Here is a 6,018-nt window from a genome sequence, read left to right as displayed (position 1 = left end):
CTCTCCAAGCTTGAGGATGTCTCAAAAGAAACCTCCAAAACTTAAAAGCAAAGAGAAAAAAAATTACTGAAAAACCCAGAATAGAACATCCAAGAACTATAGGACAATGACAAAAGGTGTAAGACATGCAGAATAGGAACACCAGAAGGAGAAGACAGACAGAAAGGAAGAGAAGAAATATTTAAAGCAATAATGACTAAGCATTTCCCCAGATACCAAACTACAGATCTAGGAAGCTCAGAGAAATCCAAGAATAAAAAAAAAAAAAAAAGCAAAAAAAAAACCCATTACACCTAGACTGCTTAAGTGCTAAGTCACTTCAGTAGCGTCCGATTCTGTGTGAGCCTGTGGACTGTAGCCCGCCAGGCTCCTCTGTCCATGGGATTCTCCAGGCAAGAATACTGGAGTGGGTGGCCATGCCCTCCTCCAGGGGATCTTTCTAACCCAGGGATCGAACCCACATCTCACGTCTCCTGCATTAACAGGGGGTTCTTTATCACTAGTGTCACCTGAAAAGTCCCCACACCTAGTCATTTTCAAATTACAGAAAATAAAGGATAAAGAAAGAATCTTGATGGAGCTACAGGAAAACAATAAATACCTTACTTATAGAAGAGCAAAAATAAAAATTACATCTGACTTCTCCTCAGAAACCATGCCGGTAGGAAGTGAGTAGACTGAAATAGTTACAGTGTTGAGAGAAAATCCTCACCAAGCTAGAATTCTGTACACTGGGAAATTACCCTTAAAAGTGAGGGAGAAATGAAGAATTTCTCAGGCAAACAAAAACCGAAGGAATTTGCTGTCAGCATACCTACTTGCAAGAAATGTTAAAAGTTCTTCAGTTCAATTCACTCAGTCGTGTCTGACTCTTTGCGACCCCATGAACCACAGCATGCATGCCAGGCCCCCCTGTCCATCACCAACTCCCAGAGTCCACCCAAGCCACTGAGTTGGTGATGCCATCCAACCATCTCATCCTCTGTCGTCCCCTTCTCCTCCCGCCCTCAATCTTTCCCAGCATCAGGGTCTTTTCCAATGAGTCAGCTCTTCGCATCAGGTGGCCAAAATATTGGAGTTTCAGCTTCAACATCAGTCCTACCAATGAACACCCAGGACTGATCTTCAGTTCTTCAGAGGGAAGAAAAACAATAAATGAGCTATTAAGCCCTGGAAGACATGGAGGCACCTTCAAAGCATAATACTAAGTAAAAGAAGCCAATCTGAAAAGGCTACATACTGTGAGATTCCAGGTCTGACATTCCAGAAAAAGGAAAACTATGGAGATAGCAGAAATACCAGCTGTTGCCAGAGGGTAGGAACAGGCAGGATGAACAGGCAGAACACAGAGGATTTTTAGGAAAGTGAAACTACTCTGTAGGATACATGTCGTTATACATTTATCCAAACCCCTAGAGTGGGACCCCTAGAGTAAACTGCCAACTCTGGGTGACTGATGCATCCATGTAGGTTCATCAATTGATGATGAACAGTGTATTACTCTGTAGGGGGGGGTGGATGTTAATATTGGGGGAGGTTACACACGTGTGGAGGCAGGAGGTACGTGAGAAATCTCTGTACCTTCCTCTCAATTTTGTTGTGAAGCTAACACAACTCTAAAGAAAAGTCTATCAGAACAACAACAACTCTGGTCTTAAATTCATGTCTCTCCCTTTGCTCAGATACAGGAAGAGGAAGACAAAGGATGGATAGCAGGGAAACAGCCTCCTGGAGGGGCGCCTCCAGCTTTAAGGGATGACGGGGAAATTGGTTACACCTGGTGGGAAGGTGAGTGTGACCAGGCCCTTGGCCCAGTCTGACTCTTTAGCCCTTCCAGAGGTGCTAGAGCAGCATCTGTGTTGTGCTAGTAAACTACACAGCCCTGGGCATCAGCAGCTGTGCGAATGGCATCCTTAACAGAGCACTCTTTCAGACAGTCCTCCAACTGTACAACTCTGCAGGCTGCAGCAAGCATGCCTTTACCAAAAGCAAACATACACACTGAAGTGTTTACATTTGTTCATCACGTATTGTCACACTGTGGGATGTGGGTGTAAGTGGTGGTGGAGGTGGGGAAGGAGCGTGGAAGGAGGCAGGGGACATGGGTCACAAGACGTTCATGAGGGCCAAGCATGGTCCCATCACTTCATGGCAAATAGATGGGAAACAGTGGAAGCAGTGCCAGATTTTATATTTTGGGACTCCAAAATCACTGCAGATGGTGCCTGCAGCCAGGAATTTAAAAGACGCTTACTCCTTGGAAAAAAAGCTATGACCAACCTAGACAGCATATTAAAAAGCAGAGACATTACTTCGCCAACAAAGGTCTGTCTAGTCAAGGCTATGGTTTTTCCAGTGGTCATGTATGGATGTGAGAGTTGGACTGTGAAGAAAGCTGAGCACTGAAGAATGGATGCTTTTAAATTAAAATTTAAATTAAATTAAAATTAAATTAAAATTTAAAATTTAAAATAACTAAATTAACTAATTAATTTAAAATCGATTAAAAAAAAAGAGAACTATCAAAGAAATCTCATTCTCCAGCTATTGGGGCTGACTGAACCCTGAAACCAGCTACCTTTCTTTCTGACACCTCATAATCAGGATATGCTGCTTGCTTTCCAGTCATCCGTCTCAGGGGGTGAATATTAGCTGCTCAGTCGTGTCTGAGTCTCTGTGACCCTATGGACTGTAGCCCGCCGGGCTCCTCTGTCCATGGGATTCTCCAGGCAAGAATACTGGAGTGGGTGGCAATGCCCTTCTCCAGGGGATCTTCCTGACCCAGAGATCAAACCCAGGTCTACCGTATTGCAGGCAGACTCTTTATTTGCTTCAAACATTAGGCACAAGTGTGGTGTACTAATTCATCATAACCTTTGAAGAATCATGACCAGATTAGACCTTGGAAAAGTTTCCTAGGGTGGAGATGCAGGTGGGGGAGGAGGGATGACCTTGATGACTCCTTGACCTTGGAGCCGGGGACATGTACAGTCTCCATTTGCCTTCCCATATCACACAGAGCCAGCAGTGTTATTTAAAGGGAGCACCAATTCCTGCCTTAGCTGGATGATTTGACATTTTTCTTAGGATGCTTACGGAGGCTGTTTGCTACTTGGTAGAGCATGTAGGCTTTGCAGTCAGGTGTGAGTTCAGCCAGTTCGGTCACTTATTAACTACGTGGCCATTGGCCATCCCTCCCTGTGCTGTTAGAGCTGGAGATCCTGACAGCACTGGGCCCCCAGGATCTGGGTCAACGTGACACTACTAACCACTAGAGGGTGCCACCCGCACAAGACTCCGGTTTCCGCACCATACACGCCTGACCCCATTTGCTCCTTCCAATGAAACCACGAGGTCGCCACATCCCTTAGCTCCACTTTATAAATGAGCGGACAAAATCCAGAGAAATCCCCCAGCTCACCTGTCCAAGGTCACACAGTAGGAGTTGCGATCTGGGCCTGCTTGGGCACTCTGGCTCCGTCCCTCATGTGTAGTCACCTCGCCAGTCGACTTTTCCGGGCTACATTCTTTTCTCCTCTAAAAGGAAATGACATACACAAAATGCCTGGCACTTAGCAAAAGGGCAACAAACAGTAATGATGAAATAACAACACTTCAATTTCCCCAGGCCTCACCAGCTTACGGTGTTCACATAAACAGTGGTAACAGAAATTTCATTCAATTATACCTCTGCCTGCAGAACACGAGCCCCAAAGTCTCCCAAGGTTACTTCTGGGGTGTCTCCTGTCCTTCTTCCCTTGTCCCTTCCTGGAGGCCCTGCGCTTCAAGTTGCTTGAGGCTGGAGCTTCATTCTGCTTTTCGGAGTGACCTCTGTGTCCCCCACTGGGGTCAGACCTCTGGTCCCTAAGCAGAAATGGGCCATAGCAGTCAATGCTGCCAGCCTGGAGACCAGTAACTGCCGGGTTCTCCATCAACTGTGTCCCATTACATTCAACACACACTTCTGAAACAACCATTATGTTTTGGAAATGGTGCTAAAAGACACATAAATATGAAGTAAGATACAAGCAGTCAGATGCCTACTAATGTCCTATACCAGATCAGCCTTTCTGACCATATCCATTAAAAATAGTGAGGAATATAAGAGAAAGTGTTGGTGGTAGTGGATGAGGGTGCAGCTTTGGAAAATGCCCAGGCAATGCTTGATAGTACCTACTTTAAGTGATCTCTTTAAATCTGAGTCTTGCCAAGGAAATTATCCCAGCATTTTCCTTCCATCTAGTCAAGGAAAGCATTTAAACTTCACCTGAGCATTGCAACATTGGACTCTGCCTTGCTACCCCATTACCAGGGGTTTTATCCATGGCCATTTGAGGATTTTGATACATAGTTATAGACCAAAATGTCCTAATTTAATATGAGGTGATTCATTCCTCAGAGAAAGTCACTATCAATTCAGAAAAACAACCCTACTCCTCTTCCAACCCAGGGGACATAAGACCCAAGAAAAATGATGCATTTGGGAACCCAGATGACTCTGGGGAGAGAATCAGACATGAGATTTCTAGGAAAACAGAGTCTACATAAACTCTAATTTTATGAAAACCGCAACTGAAGAATTCATAGTTATTTTTTGATAGCCTGAAACTTACTAAAATTACAGGCAAAAACAAGATACTTGCTTTCAGGGGAAAGGATTGAAAAGCACTCAGAAGTTAGAAGCAAGCCTATGCAAGGAGACAGTGGTTATCTGCTACCTATAAAAGGAATGCTCTGGACTCACAAAACTGGTTTAACCAAATTTTGTCCTACAAGTGTCTCCAGTGTAAAAATGATTACTTATCATGTGCTCCAATATTGTTTCCGGTTTTTAATAGGGAAGCTGAATAAATTTTTTCAAATCAGAAGAAAACAAAAAGGTAGGAGATTTTCAGGAAAAAAAGTATATGTATATTTTGAGATAGTAGTAAAATCTGTCATTATTAACAGAAAAGATTGATGAACCCAGATTTTCTGTTTAAAAGTGCATATAACACTGTTTTCTAAGTCTTTCAGAATTTAATTTTACATTAATTCATTGAGGATTCATAGCCTTGTGTCATTTGTTGGATAATAAGGTAAATGACCTAGCACTAATGGTAAAGAATCCGCCTGCCAACGCAGGAGATGTAAGAGATGCAGGTTCGATCCCTGGGTTGGGAAAATCCCCTGGAAGAGGAAACCGCTCCAACATTCTTGCCTGGGAAATTCCATAGACAGACGAGTCTGGCAGGCTATGTAGTTCGTGGGGTCGCAAGAGTCAGACACGACTGAGCGTCTGAGCAAGCAAGCCTCCCAGGTGGCTGAGTGGCAAAGAATCCACATGTCAGTGCAGGACCCACCAGAGACTTTGGTTCAATCCCTGGGTCAGGAAGATGCCCTGGAGGAGGGGATGGCAACCCATTCCAGTATTCTTGCCTGGGAAATTCCATAGACAGAGGAGCCTGGAGGGCTAGAGTCCACAGGGTCACAAAGAGTCAGACATGACTGAGCAACTCAGCATGCATGCAGGACAAACCTAAAGAAACCCTGAGCATGACAGGAGATTGGAAGGTCAATGGCCGTGCGAGGTGAGGACTGTAGGCTTACTGTCTGAGTCCAGCCCACACCTCCTGACCCTCTCCTCCCATCATCGCTCCCCCAAGCAGAAATCATCCTGGGAAAGACAGGTCCAAGCCTCAGGGGGGAACTCTGCTCTTTTGGTCAAACTCTTGTGAAGCCAGAGATCAAATTGCCAACATCCATTGGATCATCGAAAAAGCACGAGAGTTCCATAAAAACATCTACTCTGCTTAACTGACTGTGCCAAAGCCTTTGCCTGTATGGATCACAGCAAACTGTGGAAAATTCTTAAAGAGATGGGAATACCAGACCACCTGACCTGTCTCCTGAGAAATCTATATGCAGGTCAAGAAGCAACAGTTAGAACTGGACATGGAACAAGAAACTGGTTCCAAATAGCAAAAGGAGTACGTCAAGGCTGCATATTGTCACCATGCTTATTTAACTTATATGCAG

Source organism: Odocoileus virginianus, chromosome 3, assembly GCF_023699985.2.
Source record: "Odocoileus virginianus isolate 20LAN1187 ecotype Illinois chromosome 3, Ovbor_1.2, whole genome shotgun sequence".
Taxonomy (NCBI): Eukaryota; Metazoa; Chordata; class Mammalia; order Artiodactyla; family Cervidae; genus Odocoileus; species Odocoileus virginianus.
This window is presented reverse-complemented; position numbering follows the sequence as displayed.